Genomic DNA, 22221 nt, shown 5'->3' with positions numbered 1-22221 from the left:
TATATATATATATATATATACATATATATATATATATATATATATATATATATATATATACATATATATATATATATATATATATATATATACATATATATATACATATATATATATATATATATATATATATATACATATATATATATATATATATATATATATATATATATATATATATACATATATATATATATATATATATATATATATATATATATATATATATACATATATATATATATATATATATATATATATATATATATATATATATATATAACTGCGCAGCTCCCCCGTAGCCTAAATGATCTAGCACAGCAGCACCTGCGGTAAAAAAATAAAAAATAATCTGGCGCCGCCCCTGGTTATAACGGCCCACATATTAAAATGGTAAATCAGGCTCGGGCTCATAATTACAGTGAACGTGTCGGGCCGGGCCGGGCTCGGACACAACGTGCTCGGGCTCGGGTAGGGTCGGGCTTGATTTGTTGGCCCAATCTATACTCTAAAGTGCAGGTGGTTTAAAAGGATCTTTAGAGATATTTGCTATTCCTTGACATGGAGAGTTGCATATGCAATGCTCGATTACTTTGTGGTGTTGTTTTCGACACCATGTACTGTCGGGAGAGCATTATCCCTACAGTCATCTGTTAGCGTTTGATCACATATAGCAGTAGTGGACTCTTTCCCCTTCCATATGACCTACGCGGCTGCCAAGCTGGTTCTGATCCAGCCAGAAGCTCACACAAAACTGAGGCAGGTGCAGCAACACAACTAGGCCTAATCTCTAATCTACTTCTGTATGGGAGAAGGTATGGCCAAAGGCCTGCCAGGTTATATAAAACAAGTACAAACATGTTGAGGGACACTGATAAGTCACATTTTATTTGATGTAAACAGGACTACACTGGCTTAGACCCCTGTCTCTTGTTCCTTACGCGAGAGAAGCCAGTGACGAAAGAATGAGCCAAATATAACACACACACACACACACACACACACACACACACACACACACTCGCACATTACAGGGAGAGCGGCATGACATTTGGGCACAGATATTTTTTACACTCTGTACCAGATTCAGCAATGGGTGCTGAAAACACCATGAAATAGGACAGGTTGACTTTTGTCTGTTTGATTTTACATTATGATGCTTTCAAGTCTTCTGGGGAAATTCATACTTATTTGCAGACGATTACAATGTGAGGTGTTTTAAAGTGGATCTGGTTGGAATAAAACATAAAATGGATGTATTGGGCAATGTCTTTTCATTCTTTTTTGGATGCACTGATACCAAAACTCTGGCCATTAAGTTATAAGTCAATTATTTTGATGTTATGGCTGGTATATGATTAATTCCTGATATTCTAAATCTATACTACACTAAAAAATAGAAAATCAAAACACACCAAAACTAAATAAATAAGGTGAATAAGTACATTTAAGCATCACAATTGGGCTGCACAATCTAATGGCGATTTTACATGATATTGGAATGAATTAAATTCCAAATAAATGTTCCAGGTTTGCTGTGCATGTTTTGACTGTATAATAATTTTATTTTACACTGCAACTAATTGCAATATTAATATCAGTCTTCATTCATATTGCAATTTATAATTTTTAATAATTTTCAAACAATTTATATATAATTTTCAAACATTAAACCATGACACCAACACCTCCAACACTTCTTCATTAGTATGTCCTTGTTTAACAGTTCTATCTGATACTTGAAATCTGATCATTGAAATGCAATTATTAATATACTGTAACCATTCAGAAAATATGCATTTATATCAATGAAGTTTGCATCAATTCGTATTTCAGAAGATCTAGCAGCTGGATTTGCTGTTAGTGGAGTCATTGTATGGTACACTGGTAAAATTATCGCTCTCAGTCACAAACCCTTTCAATTTGTATTTTGCCTGCAACAAATACACAATAAATCAGTTTAAAAAGAAAGTGGTGTCAGTGTGAAGTCACTTACAAGCCACAATGTGCCACAGCTGAGAAAAAACATGGCAGAGAGTCTGAATCATGTCTGCCATAATTCTTTTGTGCACTTCAAAGAGTGTGCAGAGAAAATAATGCTGCAACCTTTTCCCATAATGATATTCATTTATTCACTTAGGTGGCTTTCTTTGCAAACTATGGATCACCAGGGTCTCTTCTAGTCTTGACTTCTCAAATATTCAAATCAGCTTTATCTACAGCCTAATTAAATAACAGGTTCCTCTGAAATACACTTGGAGACTATGTGAGCAGGGAGAAATTATTCTTAAAAGCAGAAAAGCTGCAGATAAATGCTCTTATCAGCCAAAAGCAGAAATGCCCAGCACACTGAACCAAACATCTGGCCAACATCGAACAAATAAAGAGAGGAAACAGCCTACACCAGACAGTCTGATACAGAATAATAAACTTTGCTTGTCTGAAGCATTAAAATAATCAATTAATTCACTATGAATTCATCAATTACTAAAGCCATTTTATTAGAGCTTTCGTGGAACCAGGCTTCCCATTTTTACTGCGCAGCATATATAAGCACATAGAAATTTACTATAAAGGATGTGAAATCAGAGTGGCATTTCATTACATTAATGATTCAGTACTAATCCACTTTAACAATAACAAGTGCTCACACTGAGCACATATGAGTATTGGAAAAGACAAGCATGAGTCCTCTAAAGTCTCACTTAATGAAGTGAAATCTTGATTTTAATGTAAAGTAATTGCGAAACTAGAAATTATGTGCAGTTTCCTCACCTTATTGAATAGAAAAAAAAATCAGGAAACAGCCCTGAATGAACAGAGGTTGATTAATTTTAGTTGGGTAAAATGTGGCAATGAAGTGCCAGATATAGCCTTGATATAAAGATGGAAATATGTGGTGCATTTTTATTGTGGAAATAAATAACCAGCATGCCAGCTTATCAGTAAGTGTTGAGTCAAGAGCTTTGAAGTGAGCCAGATTTTAATTCTTTGGCATGGCAAACATCACAGAAATAGATTATGCTTGCCATGAATGTATGAAAGTCTGTTTTAGCCTCAGTGTAAAAAATGTAATTGTAATAGGTAATTGTGAGATAAAGTAAAGTTACACTGTGAGATATAAAGTCCAATTATGAGGTAAAGTACTATTGTGAGTAAATTTGTATTTACATAAATAAAGTTTTGATAAGCTAATAAAAAGTGTGAGAAGTAGTTCCAATGTGAGATATAGTTGTAATTATGTGAAAGTCACAAGACATTATAAGATGCAAAATATAAAGTCACACTGTAAAATATGAAGTCACATTTACAAGAAATAAAAGCAAAATTGTGAAATACAGTCACACTTTGTGATAAAGTCCCACTGTGAGATATAGTTGCAAATCCCTGTAAAAGTCGCAATAAGATAAAAGACACAAGATATAAAATTACATTGTAAAGTTTGATGTTATATTTACAAGAAATAAAAGCAAAATGGTAAAGTATAGTCACACTGTGAGATATTAAGTCCCACTGTGACATATAGTATAGCAATTATGTGAAAAAAAGCCTACAACAACGAGATCTTAAGGCAAATTGTGAGATATAAAACTTGGTTTAACTGAAATAAATTATAAGTAACCATTTTTGGTGAATGATTAATAATAATGTCAATAATAATGTTTCCTATTAAATAAATGCATTTCTAACCCTATGCATAAGCTTAAACTTAACTTTGACTTTTCCCTAGCCTTAAAATTTGATCAGTTATTATAATATTGTTCCTATTAGAACCAGGTTGATACAGCCAATCACTTTCATAATGCTATTCCAAGTTGTTCATTCATTAACCCACAATCGTTATGTCAGATACACAAATTGATAATCATAAATGTATGAGTAACAGAAATTGATTACCTTAGTAGACAACAATTATATACTGGAAGTCAGTATATTATTGATCATTACCCATCACTAAAATGAAAATATTTCATTTCAGATTGTGTAACGGCTTTATTCGGCTGAAGTGATCATGTTAATAGCGTTATGCTTTAGCAGAGGGTGAAGGAGGGACATTTAATTGGACATCCTTCAAGGTTGCCTGTTGCCTGGCAGAAACCCAGCATAGATTTTACCACTGGCCAATGTGATGTTTCTCCTTCCTGGGAAGGACAGAGGAGGTGCTTGCTGAGGAAAAAACATGCTGTCTATGCAATATCGTACAATATCGCAATCAACTTCAAAAACTGACGTCAAAACAGCATGCTCCACGAATTTCAAATGAACCTTTGCGATGAAACTTACACAACAGACCTGCTCAGTAGATATGATGCAGAGTCAGTCACTTGACACTAGGAGTGGGCGATATTGACACTTGACTTTTTCAGTACAATATATGTACGTAATAAATTAACTTTGCTTTGCAAACAGTACTCTATTAGTAATAGACTAACAACAATGTGACTACCTCTTTAAAAAAAGTCGTGTTTTGCCAAATGTAAACATTAGAACACAACACTATAACATTTTTGACACTGCTCTGCAGTACGACTCCGAGGTTCTGCTGGACCACAGATCGGAGGTTGTGGCATAATAGGTGACCTTCTGCAATTTATGGGACAGCGATTGTCTTGAACGGTTTTGGTAGAGCTGTTTTCACTGAAATATCTCCTTGAAGGCAGATTATATCTGGGATCTAAAGTCTGTAACATTTCTTGAAACCCATCCTTCTCGACTGATTGAATTGGCAACACAGACCTTGCAATAAAACTTGTTACAGAGTTTGTAATTGTTTTCCACTTTTTTTGTCATATGGTGTTTTTTTTGTGAATGTTTCTGCCAAGGTCTGTTGTGTCTGTTCTTTTTTTTGTACTGTGTTTGTAGCAGCAGTGCTGTGCTGTTTTGTTCAGCATGAAGCCATTTCGTACTTATGCTGCAGGTGTGCATCAGTAGAACCACACATACAACACCACGCAACCAAATCACTCAAGGACATCGCCTTCTCCTGGGAGGCATTGGGTTTTCCTCAAAATGAATTAGATGGGGAAATGCATTTCTAAATATGAGATCAAATTATGTATATAAATAATGAAATACAGGTGAAAAGACATTTTGAGAGGAGTGCCTCACATTACTGAACCTAGAAGGCGTATTACAAAGTAAACAACTCACTCACTCCCTTTTGGTCACATCACAATCAAAATGAACCTGAATGTGACCTTGAGCTGATTTTTGATGCATTTATTTTATAATTAAAGGTGCATCTTCTATCTCTATTAATACACTAGTAGTTTAAGAGAGGATTTACTAAATAAAAATCCCAAAATATGGTGCCCATTAATATAGATAAAAATACAATTATATTAAATATAAGATAATTTGTTATGATAAAAATTAGAGCTGAATCAACGAATCGATTTAATCGATTAAAATCGATTATTAAAATAGTTGTCAACTAATTTAGTCATCGATTCGTTGCTAAATAACTTTTATTTGCCGTAAGCGGCTCATTTCGTGCATATTTCAAATCTGCGGTGACCAAAGTGTGGCAGTAATGAGCCACCGGAGGTTTTACTCAGCCAGTACAACAGGAGAAGTAGCGAATAGCCAATAGCTGGCCTTGTTTTATGTCACGTGCTTCCCGAACAGCGTCTCTGCAGCCATAGACATCATATGATGTCTATGTCTGCAGCATTCAGCGTGATGTGGGAGTACTTACATTGAGCCTTTAAAAAAGAAGAGTAACCTGTAAACTCTGCACTACTGCACTGTTTAAGGGGACGTTCACATATTGCGTCTTTTGCGCGCTCAAGTTCGTTATTCCAACACCGCACCGCATCGAGTTAAAAACATTTCAACTTTTCAGAATGCAGCAACCACACCGCGGGTCATGTGACAAGAACTAACCAATCAGCTTCATCCTTTCCCGTAACAACGTTAAAAGCTCAGTCAAGATGAAAGGAACAGCTGATCATAGTTGTATATGGATTTCCATTTTGAAATAAATTTAGTAGCAGAGCTACTGCAAGCGATTTTTTGAGCTGCAAATCCATTTATCCTTTGCTGAAATTTCCGCGTCTTCAAGGAGAGAGCACGTCATGGTTGCTTAGCAAAGGCAGACGCCTCAGGGGCGCTTCTGCGCGAGCGCTTTGGAAAGAAGGAGAAAGCGGTGCGCCTAGCGTTTTCCACGCGTTTTTAGCGCGATTTGTGAACGGCCCCTAAGACTTTCATTTGTGCAGATTCTCCAGTACAATGTTGTTTGCAAATGTTTAGTCGTAAAAGCTGATAACATTGCTTTTTAACAGTTAACATTTAAAGCTTTACAAACATGTTCTGTGATCAGTTTGTCGTTTACCAGTTCAAAATTCAGTCGTGCAGCCTAATTATGACTGAATGAGAGAGGTAAATGCAGATATTTGAAATGCACTTTTTTTTCTAAGTATTATTCACTGCTCTTTTTCACACAGCAGGTTTTTTGTGTGTGTCCTATTTTTTTTTCTGGACAACCTTCTGATGGATTTTACTTTAAATTGTGAGTTCCATTCAGGTTTCATGCCATTGGCACTTTTTTTGAAGGATTGTTTACAATTTCACAGCATAAGCTATAAAGCTGTTTCCCAGTAAATAATAAAATACAATGCACTGCAATTTTTTTCTGTTTTATGCTTATTCTTCGTGAAAATATGTTCTGAAAGATTCCTTAATAAGCTTTGTTCGGGATGTTAAACTACTTTAGGAGCTCTAAGGACTGCCATGGTGAAAACATTATTTGAAATCTCCTTGTGAAATTTGCTAGAGTATGGGTCAGTGTTCTGATTGCAGAAGAGTTCGACAAAGGATTACTAACACAATAAAACAACTCCAGGTATATTTTTGATGAGGATATGACAGTGCAAAATGGTTAAAATCTCTTAAATCTATGCTGAATGATAAAGACCATTTATTAATAATTTACTTGGGGAAAAAATGGAAAAAACTAAAATATAAGTACATAAACCGATTAATCGATTAATCGTAAAAATAATCGACAGATTATTCGATTATCAAAATAATCGTTAGTTGCAGCCCTAATAAAAATGGAATTTATTATGAAATAATCAAAAACAAAAGTATTTAAAATAAAGGAAATTATGTTGTTCATGGGTATTATTATGAAAGTAAAAAAATTACATGATAAAAATTTTATATCAACTAATTTGTATAATAATTCATATAAATAATGTTTTATTATTATTATTATTATTATTCATAATAATAATAATAATAATAACACCACAAATAAATTTATATAAATATTGTAAACGTATGTAAACATACTCAGAAAAAGGTAAAGCTGTGACTGGGGTGCTAACTTAAGGTACAAAAGCTAAAAGGTACATCTTATTGCTTTATTTACCCTTTTCTTATAGTGTAATATATAAATAAACAATAAAAAAACTGCATTTTAGTGTGATAGTGTTAGATTAATTGTATCCCCGATAGAACTGGTACATTTATATTAGAAATTTAGATACATTTAATAGATTAGTCATTTCTATTAGATTAATTGATTCGATTAAAAACACCATCGATCCCTTTGGAGGAGTGCAGCTGTGTGTGTTCCCCTCTCCCCCTGTGTGATGGATTTAGATATGGTTTGTTTCATGGGGCGAGGAACTGCTGTTTTCTCTCTCTACCCCCGTTGTCAGGCAGAGCTCACAAAGGTTGACTGAAACGCTCCCAACCCTGACTGACTCCTTGAGGATTTGTTATCTCAGCAGAAGAAGATGAAGACTGAAGTGAGCATCTTTCATGTTAAATGAGCTGCATCCCGAGTGGCAAAAATAATTAGGGAAGATTAATAAATTGATTTCATTACATACGAAAAAAAAAAAGGTCATCATGCGCACACCGGTGTTGTCGTGAAAGAGGGCAAAAAGGTTGCACAAGGTGAATGGCCCATAACAGCCTTAAACCAACTGAGCATGAAGCATATGATGAAATAAAATATTGCAACGTCCACTAATGTCACTGAATGTGCCCTGTGGGGGATTTATTGCAGGACATCTGTGTTTTTCTTGTCCTGTTAAGAGCATGAAGCTGATTAAATATGGGCTTGAGTTGTATAATCTCACACTGGGCTCTAATGAAGCCTTGTATCCCTAGAGAATTGTATTGGAGTACAACAACAGCATAATATGCAGCAGTTCATCAAACTACATTCAGTGGGGTGAAGCATGAAATATAACAGTATATAAATTCTGAGAAAGCCACTAAAGCCACTGAGCCTCCGAGTATACAGTACTGAATCTCTGTGTTGGTCGACCTTGTAGCTTTGCTAGGAGACCGGGGTAAAAGACAATGAAATTGGGAATGACATTGTCATGGCAACTTGCTGATGCAGCTGTGTCTTCTTACAAGTTCTAACCTTATACATCTCTCCCAGAGAGCCCCATCAGAATGGCCTGACACAGCTGTGCTGCCAGTACAATTCCGTCAGAGCATTAGACATGGCTTTAGTGATATTCCCACAACATCACTTACAAACACCCAGAGAAAAAGGATTCCAAGGACAGATATGGGATAATAAGTTCTACTACATCACTGAATAAAATCTGAAATCGGGCTGGGAGATATGATGATATAAACCAGGGGTCTCCAAACTTGGTCCTGGAGGTCCTGCAGAGTTTACCTGAGCTCCAACCCTATTTAAACACACCTGGACCAGTTAATTAAGGTCCTAATAGGCTACTACAAACTTCCAGGTAGGTGTGTTGAGGCAAGTTGGAGTTAAACTCTGCAGGACACTGGCTCTCCAGGACCAAGTTTGGAGACCCCTGGTATAAAATGTGCAATATGCTATACAACTAAAACCACATGGTGGATAAATCCATGCGTCACACGTGAGAGAAATGAAAAACATGAAAATCTTTTTGTTAAACACTATAACACAAATTATTTTCCACCCTCAATACCACCCTCAATAGAGGTGAGACCCTTGTGTAAGGCACCGAACCCCCAACTGCTCTCTGGGTGCCTCAGCAATGTGGCTGCCCACTGCTCTCTGTGTGTGTGTGTGTGTGTGTGTGTGTGTTCACTACTGTAAGTGTGTTCACTTTGATGGGTTAAATGCAGAGCACAAATTTCGAGTATGTGTCAACATACTTGGCCACTCACCACTTCAGTCAATTCACTTCATAAAGCTCAAGTGTTTAATATGACCTAATCTACATTAATAAATAATTTATCTTATTTACAATATATAATAATATTGTTACAAAAAATCATTAAAAGTACATTTGCAGTGTACACAGGTCTATAAAAATCCATTAATTGTAGGACAGGAAAAAACAGTGGTCATACTGGGTTGCACTGACATCACCTTTTGTGAAAAAAATGGTAAGAATGGGAATAACCTGACTACGTAGCCTTGAGGCACTCCTAAAATTATGGTCAGAAACTTCACAAAGCAGCAACAATAACTCACTAAGTTGCACCTGAAGCACAAATCTGTGAGGGAACCACAGTCCTCTCTAAGGGCATTTGTGTCCCTGGGGAAGGTATGACTTTGAGGCTAATGAGGTGCAAAGAGGACACAGAGGCCTCAAAGGCCACAGAGTAGCAGTGATCCATCAGACAAAAAGAGCAATGTAGCTGACACAGAAGAGACAGAGAGAGAAAAATGGGGGGGGGGGGGGGGCACTATGTGCTTCATTCAACAAACTCACCATACGCAACTAGTCGACAGGATTCAAATGATTAAATCACACAGCTTTTCATTGACATTGAACAACAATATCATAAACACTCTGGCAGAACAGCGATGCTCATGTACTGTTATTGTTTTTGACTCTGGGCCTTGACTCTAGACAAAGACAAATACACTTCACAGGATAATTAACAGGAAGGTTATTGGATTCAACGGTTGGAAATGGGTGACCAAACCTTAATTTTCTGTCAATTAGGCATGGTTTAATTCTATGGTGATTTCCTGTTTATGTTGGAGCTTGACAGCGTCCATCCCTATTCACTTCCACTGCATGACATGAATTGAAATTTTATGAATTCAGCTGCACACCTCCTTGAGTAAATGATGACAGAATTTTGCCAAAGCCGGATCTGTGTTACTTGGGTCATGTGTCACTAATATAATTTGTCAGGTATCCTCACAAGACTAGATCTTATTCCAGAAGCTGTCAATCTCAGCAGGCTCAAAATTCAGCTTTCCATACATAGAATACATTAAATTTATAAATGTATAACAATAGAATATATGTATATATTTTAAATTGTACAGATATTTCATAACATTAATATTTTTTACTCTATTTTGTTGAATAACTACTGCCTAGGTAAGCATAAGAGACTTCTTTCAAACAGATTAATTAAATTATTATTATCTATTAGTATCTAAATAATAGTGTAGAGATTTCTTATGCTCAAACTCAGCTAATGCTTAATTCAGCAAACACCATGATGAGTTTTTATAAGCAAATGAGTAAAGAAAAAACAGACTGTTGTTGTTTATCCAATGGGACCAATAATGAAATCTTGTTTAAACATTATGAAATGAGATGAAACACATTAGATAAGCTGCTTGATTAGTGAATTTAATTAGCATGAGAAGCAATTTTAAGGAAGTCAAGCTATGAAAACGATTAAAAATTTACAGCAATTGGCATTCTTTATGCATTCCAGTTGCACAGCTACAAATTAAACAAAGTGGAGTTCAAAATTCGAAAACAACCTACAATTTCCTAAATTTCAAGGTAATTGATAAGCCCTATTTGAAGTTATTTTAACCAAAGTAGAAGGGCAGTTTTATTTTTCCAAGCATACTCTATTTTAAAAATTGATTGTATTCTGGTACACAGTATATATATATAATAGGGCGTTGGTTCTATTTCTAGCATGCACGCGTTTTCCGCGTGGCTCGAGCCGCGCCTGAGATGCGCGTCTCACGCAGGCAGACTGCAAGCTTAACCTGTTAAAATGGGAGCCGAATTAAAAACGGACACGCCACGCAGCTGAGACGCTTGCGCCACGCATACAGTGTGTCGCCGGCCTAAGAATCAGCTGCCTTCACTTTAATGGTTTGAGTCTTACCTATCAAATAGGTCCTTCAAAGTATCTTGGAGAGGTGAGGTGTCCAAGTCACAACATGTAACTACTGGAGTGCCTCAGGGCTCAGTTCTTGGACCACTTCTCTTCTCTGTCTACATGGCATCATTAGGTTTTGTCATTCAGAAACATGGCTTTTCATACCACTGCTATGCTGATGACACTCAACTCTACCTCTCATTCCATCCTGATGATCCCACGGTAGCTATTCGCATCTCAGCTTGTCTAACAGACATTTCTTCCTGGATGATGGACCATCACCTTCAACTCAACCTTGCCAAGACAGAACTGCTTGTGATTCCAGCAAACCCATCGTTTCATCACAATTTCACCATCAAGTTAGGCACATCAACCATAACTCCTTCAAAAACAGCTAGAAGCCTTGGAGTTATGATTGATGATTAGCTGACTTTCTCAGACCACATTGCTAAAACTGTCCGATCCTGCTGATTTGCTTTATTCAACATCAAGAAGATCAAGCCCTTTCTTTTGAAACATGCTGCACAACTCCTTGTTCAAGCTCTTGTTCTGTCCAGGCTGGACTATTGCAATGCCCTCTTGGCAGGTCTTCCAGCCAATTCTATCAAACCTTTACAATTAATTCAGAACGCGGCAGCAAGATTAATTTTTAATGAGCCAAAAAGAATACACGTCACACCTCTGTTTATCAATTTGCACTGGCTTCCAATAGCTGCTCGCATACAATTCAAGGCATTAATGTTTGCCCACAAAACTACCACTGGCTCTGCACCCATTTACCTTAATTTGTTACTTCAGACTTATGTGCCCTCTAGAAGCTTGTGTTCTGCAAATGAACGTCTCTTGATTGTGCCATCCTAAAAAAGCACAAAGTCACTTTTACGAACTTTTAAATTAAATGTTCACTCCTGGTGGAATGACCTCCTCAACTCAATCTGAGCAGCTGAGTCCTTAGCCATCTTCAAGAATCGGCTTAAAACACATCTCTTCCATCTTTATTTGACCCTCTAACTTTAACACTCACTATTCTAATTCTATTCTTTAAAAAAATCTAACTACCTTTCTAATCTTTTTGTATTCTATTTTCTTTTCATTTATTATGCAATTGTATGTGTGTGTGTGTGTGTGTGTGTGTATGTCGGAGGTGTCAAGTAACGAAGTACAAATACTTCGTTACTGTACTTAAGTAGAAATTTGGGGTATCTATACTTTACTTCAGTAATTATTTTTCAGCCGACTTTTTACTTCTAGTCTTACATTTTCACGCAAGTATCTGTACTTCCTACTCCTTCCATTTTAAAAATAGCTTCGTTACTGCTATTTTCTTTCGGCTTGTTTTCATTCCGGCTTGTCATCATTCAAAATAGTAAAAAAAAAAAAAAAAAAAAAACAACCTATCGAGATAAATCGCGCCATCTGGATGGAGTGAATTTGATTGTGGTTGGATAAGAAGTATAAACATATACCATTCCGACACCCTATTGGTTTGTACGCAATCCATCGCACCTGCACAGGACACAGATCACATCACACTCCAGCAAGGACATAGACAGTGTTGGGTTCGTTTATCAAAAAATATATTTCTTAAAAGTAGGGTTGGGTATGGAACCGGTATCCGATCGCCTCAGAGTCAGTTCCCTTAAATTTCAAATGATAGCGGTGTCAGACCGGTCTCCTCCCGTCTTTCAGCGCGCTCTTCAATCATCAGGCCGCGGCGGAGCAGCACGAGCTCAAACAGAGACAGAGGACACGATGTGTGTGTTTATCGATAGATTGTTAGAATCCGTATCTGTGCAGTTCTTTGTCATAAATACAGTTTACAAAAGGTCACGAGGGAGCAGTCGGTTTCTCATCTGCTGTAAAGTTTTCGCTGCGCTCACCGCTCATCACTAAACAGCTGTTTCCTCCAGCGAAAATCTAGCCCTTAACACATATGAACGAACACATACTTTAATTATACTTATTTAAATATACTTAATTTAATCATACGTACTTTATACATACACTAGCTACTGTGCTTAGGCACGTTAGTATTTTCAGTTAAAAGAATGGTGTTTGGCCAGTTATTTATATATTTTGCTGTAGTGTGTCAGTATAAAATATCAGTTTACATTTCCAAACATTCATTTTGCCGTTGTCAAACTGCTTGTGCATTCAAAATCGCACTAGATTATTATTAATGGCACACTGATATTTCCTACTGACACACTACAGCAAAAGTTATAAATAACTGGCTTAAAACCCTTTTTTGGGATGAAAATACTAATTTTTCTTTTCCATAAGACTTTTGCACACACTGTAAAAAATTTCTGTAAATTTACAGCGTATTAACAGCGTAAATATACAGTACTGAACTGTTTTCTAAAATTACGGTGTCTTACCTTAAATGCACAAGTGATCGGTGGGAGAGGGGGAACCAAACGGTAGCTGACGCATAGAGGAGCATGGTTTCAGTCAAAGTTTTATGGATTTCATCTCAAGTTGACGCTCATTTACAGGTAAGCAGATCAAAGTCTGAATAAATGTTTATCTTAAATTGTAGCGTTTTTTTAATGTGGGCACAATATTTTAATTTACCTTTGACAAATCTTGCCAAGACGGTGAACTAGCATAATTTACAAATTTCTCCTGAAAGTTAAGTGTGTGTATGTGTGTGTTTGTGAAGGAGAGATTCTTTATAGCTAATTGCATCGTTTTTTTTTCTTTCCTGGTGTAAAATCCTGTAAATGTTAAACTTGTAAAGAGTTAAATATAAAATACTTGCGTTCGCTGATTATTTAATTTAAAATGAGTTTAAAATATTTGGCATTAGTAGAAGATGAGCACGTGATCGGTGGGGGAGGGAGCACCGGTTAGTGTCTGATACCAGAGAAAAGCATCATCAGTCTCAATGAATATAACATAGTAAACAGATTTTATCTCAAATTTAATCTTGATTACAGATAGCAGATAACGAGAATCTGAAGTAAGTGTGTTTGCTTGATTTTCTGAAACACTTATTTGCACAATTATATTTACATTTTGCATTGGCGCCAACCCAGTGTGGTTTAAAATGGAGGATTTGCTTTATTTGCATTCTTGTTGCTAAGTTAGGTGTGTTTAAAGTTGGTAACTTATATATTAACCTTATATACGTTATAGGGAAATCGAAAATAGGCCTGTAAACTTAATTTTACTTAGGAAGCATAAACTCACCGCCTTTTGCATGAGCACTTGACTTGATCGCTGGATGGAGTAACGTTATGGTGAGAGACGTTTGTTTTTTGGGAGTGACAGATTAGTCTTAGTGGAATATTTGCGCGAATTTCAATTTAAGTCGTATCTAAATCAATTTTGAGTGTAATCTAAATATATTCGAACTTATTGTTTATTAAGTGGGCTTTGTATGTGAGCACATTTTAATCACAGATTTTGCACTGGATTTATTGGCACAAATCTCTATATCACAGAGGAAACGTTACTTCATTCACTTAACTTACATTCTTACTTGTTCCTCAGCCTCAAATACAGTTTTGTGTGTGTGTGTGTGTGTGTGAGAGAGAGAGAGTGTGTGTGTGTGTGAGAGAGAGAGAGGAAGAGGAGAGAGCAGTAGACAGAATATTTTTTAGTGTTTTGAAGTAAAAGTTGAAGGATGTCCCAGGCTGAGAACATATATATGGTACACCTGCTTGTCAAGATTCTAACGTTAATGTCCCACTTCCAGGAACATGAAGACGGACTGGTTTCACATGCAGATGTAAGTATTTAATTTTCTTCTTTCCACTTCACCACATTATATTATGTAAAATTCTTATTTGTGTATTGTGTGTACTCTACAGGTTGCAGCATCTGCATCTGATATTGAGAAGACACTCAATCTACCTGCCAATCCTCATCTGATTTTGCTGGGTTAGTGTGTCATTACACATGATGAAGAGACATTTACTGATGTTTTAGATATAAAATTGTAACATTGCTGTTGTGCAACACTTTTGACTGCAGTTGCAACAGTGTTTGCTGTGTACTACATCTTCAACCTGCAGTATCAAGAGGCGGCTTGTTGCACGTAAGAAAGGTAAGTGTTTTCCTTTTTGCGTATGTTTTTAACACTCTCTTAGAATCTGTTGTAACACTTTATAATAAGTATACAGTAGTAAAGTAATAAATTATTTGCAAACTAGTTACCTCAACCTTTCTCCTGTGTTCTCCTTGTGTTCTTCCATTTCAGTTTTTTCAGTTCATCATCTGAAACACTGTCAAATGTGGTTTTATTCGCATGCCAAGCATGGAGAAAATAGGAGAAAGGCATGTAGATCCACATTAAATCCAAACAAATCAGAATATATATATAGATAGTTTGCAAATGATTTTTAAGTGCTTTATTACTTACTTATTATAAAGTTTTACCAAATTAATCTAAATTCTAAACCAAATTAATTAATCAGATTTTTGAAAAATGGTTATTATACACTTCGGTAATGTGTAATGCAACTTTCCTTAGATGTTTCTATGGAATAAACCCAGAAAGAGGCTCAAAGACCTGCAGAGGCAAGGTAGTCTCCAAGAAGACGGGGAAGGTGGTGAATAAGAAGTCTACTACAGTCAATCCAAAGGTTGCCTCTCTACTAAGAAATCTAATGGACTTCAAATGGGATTTCATCTAGGCAAGTGAAATTACACATACATTTTCATTAAATACAGTTCTTAATACAACTTATTTCACACATAAAATATTTCTTACATTTAAACTTGTTTAACAAAAAAAAATCAACATTTAAAAGTAGTCAGTCGAAAAAGACTGATGTGAATCATTTTGGTTACTAACGTCGCGTCCCTTTAGTTTGCATTGCATACAATAAAATAATTTACAGCAAAGAAACGGTTTTATAGATAAAATATCCACAAACCTATATTTGCCCAAAAATAAAAAGCAAGTCGTCAGCGGCACTGAGAACTACTCTGAAGAGGAAACAGTCCGCACTCATTACAACCCCTATGTTGTTGCGACTGTCACGTCCCGGGTGCTGGGTTGCACAAAAACTTTATTTTTTTTTTTTTTTAGAGTACATGCACACTATTAAAGCAACTGATGCAAGCTGTTAATCAGTTAAGTTGGTCCACTAATGTTGCTCAAATGCACCGTTACCTCTCCGTCCTCTAACACCCCACCTTATTCCGGGACCTAGCAATTTACAAATTAAGTACTTGTCATACTAGTAGTGTGGAAACAATGGTTGTTATTTTAGTCTTAGAGTAAAAATGAAATTTAAAAGGTAAAAATAACGATGTCGACTAATTATCAGCGTTGCCACAGTTGATTACATCGACCAATTGTGACAGGCCTATTTACAATAAATCTTGAACTGATAAGAAGAAATTATACAATTAGCAATTAAAAGAAGCATTTTCCACTTATATGAATAATAAAAAATTGTATGCGAGTGCTCTACACAGAAAAAAATTTAATAAGATTTACTTTGCGAAAAAGTAAAGAATTTGCACAAATATATTTAAAGTAAATTTGACTGCTCTAATATAAAGTACAACTCACCTATCATTCTCAGGTTAAATCTACTTAATATTTAACTTAACACTCATGAAGAAAATAAGTAAATATGTTTTTTTTTTTGTTTTGTTTTGTTTTATTTTTTTCAAATTACATCTTAATGGTTAAAATACATTTTAGAAATCAAATAGCATGTCCAATTAACTGAAATCCTGAAACTGATTCAGTTTAACAATTTATCAGTAATTTATTTTTAGGAAATACGTTTTTTTCTCAAATTCCATTTTTATTCAAACATGGAAGAACAATTGTGTAATTATTCCTTAAACATAATTTTTAATGATTAGTATTATTATTTTTATTACTACAATTCTTATTTGTATTATTATATTACTTTGAAAATGACACATTCTACTGTACAAAAGTGATATATTTCCGTCACAATCACATCACATTAGACCGAACCTTTATTTTGAAGGGTTGATGTGAAGACGCTTGATTTTTATTTATTTATTTATTTTTTGTGTGTAATTGGGATAGAGCTGCAACTAATGATTATCTTTTCTGTAGACTAATCTAGTGATTATTTTTTTGATTAGTCGACTACTTTAACGATTATTATTGATTTATTCTTTTTTTCTAGTGTTCCTTTTTTTAATTAGTTAATCCTTTGGATAACTTTACAAAAAATTATAAGTACAACTTCTAACATAATATTTCAACTTTTATTAATTAATACACTAATCCACATCGCCATTTCAGTTAGTGTACAACACTGTTTTATTGTATTCATCAAAAATGTGACAAATTCTGTGACAATCCACATTATTTGCCTAATTCTATTTTCATGACCGGATTCCGTGATTGCCTCCATGTTTTTCACATCGTGGAAATCGTAGGGTCCTAAGTTTCTGAAATCTTTGTGTAGTATTATATATGTTTTTTGTCATTTTCTTTTGGAATTCTGCTGATGTTATTTTAACTTAAAAAGGATTTTTCTCAATGTTTGTTTCAGACTATACCCCTCCCTGGCTACACTTGCATCAGAGTTGGTGACAGTTTTATGTTTCTGAAACGTTCTTGGACTGTTCTACAAATCCTTTGCCAGGTTTTGACTTTTATTACACCAAAATAAGATTCTTGTTCAGAAGTTGTTTGCCATTTCTTAAAGGCTGTTTTTAGGGAAACGTACACTCCGAGCCCATGCCCATGCATTGTCATACTCATAGCACACAGCTACACCTTAAATGGCTGCTTGTTTTGTGTTTTATATGGTGAACTTAAATTAGTTTAAATATGTCTACAGACTTTAGCAGGGTTCATTTTGCACATTGTCTGTTTTGTAATGCTATGGTTAATCTTCTTTTCTCTTCATCTCATCTTTCTCTAACACATACAAAGACTGATTCTTCCATTTTAGATTGCTTTTTTTTTTTTGAGAAAGCATTTGAATTATTGGTTGGGCACTTAAATAAATAGTGTGCTATAAGAAATACCCCCTTTGGTCTTCTCTTTTCTGTGTATTTGCTGCCACTTTTCTGTATAAAAAAAGTTTGTGAATTTGTTAAAATACAGATATTTTTAATAAAGTTAATGATTGGCAAAAATGCCATTTCTACGGTTTAAAAAAAACAAACTAGAATACAGTAATGATACTGTAAAATTACGGTACACTGCTGGAAACCCTGCTGGCAGTATATTACTGTTAATTTACAAAAAATGCTGTAATTCAGAAAACTGTAAAATTACGGTACACTGCTGGAAACCCTGCTGCCAGTATATTACCGTTAATTTACAGAAAGGCTGAAATTCAGAAAACTGTAAAATTACAGTACACTGCTGGAAACCCTGCTGCCAGTATATTACCGTTAATTTACAAAAAAGCCGTAATTCAGAAAACGGTAATAAAACTGTAAAATTACGGTACACTGCTGGAAACCCTGCTGCCAGTATATTACCGTTAATTTACAGGACAATTTTTTACAGTGCAGTACTGTATTTTAAAAACATTGTTGCTACTTTATAAAGAATGATGATACAGTCATTCACAGAAGTGATTAAAGACAGTTACAGACAGCACTCATCTTAACTAAATATCAGAGTGACTGAGATACAGTAGAAACATTATGTGTGGTTTTGTATTAAATAATGACCCAGATTGTGAAATACGTGAAATACATTTATTAGCCTTAGATTAAGGGAAGCACAACTTGGGAAATGAGAGCATCCAAGCTGGAAACTATGGATTTATTTTAAATATTTGTAATGTTCTTTAAAGTTATCCATAGTTTTTTTTTAGGTTCTTTTTTTTAAAGTATCGGTTCAGGCACCGTTTAGGCACCGGTACCGTTTTAAAAGTATCTAAAAGGCACTGGACCCTACTTAAAAGTAATTATTTCTCACTGGCTCATTTACCAAATGGGTGCTTTCTCTTCGTCCTCCACAAATTAAGCTACTGTAGGTAGTTCGGTAGCGAGACGTTTTAATAAATTATCGTTTGCGATTGACGACACGATTGACAATGTTGTGATAACTGGGCTATACCAACTTTGTAACTCGTTACCCCCCCCCCCCCCCCCACACTCCACACTGGACATAGCAGACATATGTACCGAATACAGGAAGCTATCAATCAAGAAGCATCCCAAATTTTTCAACATGAACATTTTGATATAACATTATAGTCATTATGGCCTATGGCCTTTAGAAAAATGTTTTTTTGAGGAGGTGAGGTAGTGCACAATAGGCCCCTATGGCGCGGCCTAAGCTTTTGTTCTTAATGGGATTTTTTTCCCTTACATTACTTTTACTTTTATACTTTAAGTAGTTTTTTAAACCAGTACTTTTACACTTTTACTTGAGTAAAAAGCTTAAGTTGATACTTCAACTTCTACAAAAGTCTTTTTAAACCCTAGTATCTATACTTCTACTTGAGTAATGAATGCCAATACTTTTGACACCACTGGTGTATCTGAAAAGATCTCTAACACTAGCTTGCTCTATTCTTTTTTTATTCTATCTGTTTTCTTTTTTTTATTGTATTATTTAAAATCCCATGCTACGTGTACTGTGTTAACCTAACTGAGACTTGTTATAGCACTTATATATCATTGCTCTTTTTGTTGTTTTTGATTGCTTCCACTGTCCTCATCTGTAAGTTGCTTTGGATAAAACCGTCTGCTAAATGAATAAATGTAAATGTAAATGTTTTATTGTAGATATGCAGAGAGGAAAATTGCAGTAGCCAAGGCGAGCTGACTGAAGTTATCAAGTACACTGCTGTTTGCAGAATTAACGGATTTGTGTCGTTGCGGACATCAGACTCCCGAGGTGAATGCACAAAGTCTGAACTACCGAGGATGCACATCCAAAATCAGCGTACTTTGTATTGAGAGACACGCGCAGACTTATGTCACCGGTCTATTTGACTAATCTTCCCGGTACTTTACACCGAGGTTGGAAACGCAGAAAGCAACAGGTCTGGGGGGAAAAAAAGTTCCTGGTACAAATGTTCCGGGTAATTTCGGTGGAAACGTGGCATTATACAGCTACATGGAAGGGTGAATGCAAATGTTTATCAGAACCTCTTTCATTTGGTTCCTTCCCTACAAGCATCTCCCAAACAGCCTGAAACTGCAAGACAATGCCACACTTCAAAATTGGTAAAGCCGTTCCTTGATGCTAAGAACATTGAAATAATGAAAAATCCTTGGCAACGAAGGTATGGCCAAGAAAATCACTACAGTTACTGAACTACGGAAGAGAGTGGACCAAGATCACACCAGAGCAGTGAAACTATTGATGTCCTGCGGCTGCAGATGTGCTAAAGTCACTCAAAGCAAGGGCCTTTACAATTCCTACAAATTTTTGTCAGCTGTAACCCTCCAAAATTCTAGTTGTAATCTTATTTCGTTCTACAGAGGTAACTGTTCTCTAAATTTGATCACAAGGTTTTCCACAAAATAAAGGTTTTTATTGAAATTCCTTTATTTTGTAAAACATAACAGTGGTATACCTAGAGCTAAAATTCCTTCAATTTTTGAGTGATAAAGACGAACAATATTTCAGTAGAAATCAAGTATTTATAGATTGTTCTCTAATTTTGATCTCCACTGTATATACTGTAGGGTATGACATAAAGGACTTTATAATATTTATGTCAAACTAGAACCACAATTAAAGAACCACAAAGAACACTTAAATATTGAATAGCTATTAGAAATAATTGATGCTTTTTTCTGCTATGCATTATATAAACTTGCACAGGGCATTCTCAAAATGAGACCTCAAAGACTGCACTGGGTTCAAGTCCTTCACAAAAAAGTCAAAAGTAAAATAAACAGGACAGGGCATTAAGCCATAAACTGTTCACTCACAATGAGCAACTGAGCACTTTATTTGCTGAACCGGTGGGTCTTTCCAGGGTTTCTGCTGCACATTGCTGACTCCCTTCACGGTTTCTGCTGATTCTGATGCAAACGCGTGGATCTCCGACTGATGCTGACAGCAACATTCACTACAAATCTGAAACACTACTGCTGATGTTTAAAGTTCAACTCTAAACTGAAGACCGTGGCAGGAATTAAAAATGCTTTGGTCGCTGACAGGAATTCCACAACTGTAACTTTATTAAAGGTGCCCTAGAATTTGAAATTGAATTAATCTTGCCATAGTTAAATAACAAGATTTCAGTACATGGACATGACATAGATACAGACGGTTGGTCTGGGAACGCCCCCGGGAACGCCCCGTCACGTGATGTGAATTTAGCCCGTGGGGGAAAACATTGCCTTGGCGCCAATTGAAATACATGGGACAATCATGTCGAAAAGTTGCTGTGTAGTTTTCTGTACCCCCAATAAACTAACAAATTATGAATTGAAGTTCTACATCCTTCCTAATAAACATACAGAGCCGGAAAGGATGACAAAATGGCAACAAGCAATAAGTTGTGAGGATGATCAAGAGGAAGTTGTGGAATCCCAAGACTAAGCATGTGTATGTGTGCAGTCGGCATTTCATCACAGGCAGGCTATATTAACATCGTGTTCATTATTAACGTTATCAAAACTGTGTAAGGTTGTTTCAGAAAGTGGCATGCATATATAATTAGCCTTATCATTCTACCTGAAGCAAAACTATGTAACGTTAGCCTAGTGTCGAACATAAACCCACTTAAAAAAGCGTGTGGACACGTAACAACTTAGTTTTGTGTCAGAACTTTTACACTTTCATTCATAAATTCACCCCGTCTGTGTTTGCGAAACGATTCAATCGCGGAATCCAATCAAAAATAGAACTTGCTGTATAAAGCAGAACGTCACGGAATTTGGCTATTTTTGAATGAATACATCTACATTAGGGCTGTAAAATTAATCAAATATTGATATGGACTAGTGTATATGAATATTAAAGTTAAAAGAGACTACAGGTCCTTCTCAAAAAATTTGCATATTGTGAAGAAGTTCATTATTTTCCATAATGTAATGATAAAAATTAAACTTTCATATATTTTAGATTCATTGCACACCAACTGAAATATTTCAGGTCTTTTATTGTTTTAATACTGATGATTTTGGCATACAGCTCATGAAAACCCCAAATTCCTATCTCAAAAAATTAGCATATCATGAAAAGGTTCTCTAAACGAGCTATTAACCTAATCATCTGAATCAACT

The 22221-nt window shown here is 35.5% G+C and overlaps 1 protein-coding gene and 1 long non-coding RNA gene across 3 annotated transcripts in view; one reads left to right on the top strand and one right to left on the bottom strand.

Moving 5' to 3' along the window:
- The window catches only part of LOC132124176 (solute carrier organic anion transporter family member 5A1-like), an 86859-nt gene that overhangs the window by 28537 nt on the left and 36101 nt on the right, over positions 1–22221 (bottom strand). The window lies entirely within an intron of this gene.
- LOC132124151 (uncharacterized) lies at positions 13449–15006 on the top strand. Its single transcript, XR_009426722.1, has 3 exons — positions 13449–13556; positions 14762–14794; positions 14877–15006. It is a non-coding gene; the product is annotated as an uncharacterized LOC132124151 (long non-coding RNA).

Source organism: Carassius carassius, chromosome 42 (assembly GCF_963082965.1).
Source record: "Carassius carassius chromosome 42, fCarCar2.1, whole genome shotgun sequence".
Classification (NCBI taxonomy): Eukaryota; Metazoa; Chordata; class Actinopteri; order Cypriniformes; family Cyprinidae; genus Carassius; species Carassius carassius.
This window is presented reverse-complemented; position numbering and strand designations above follow the sequence as displayed.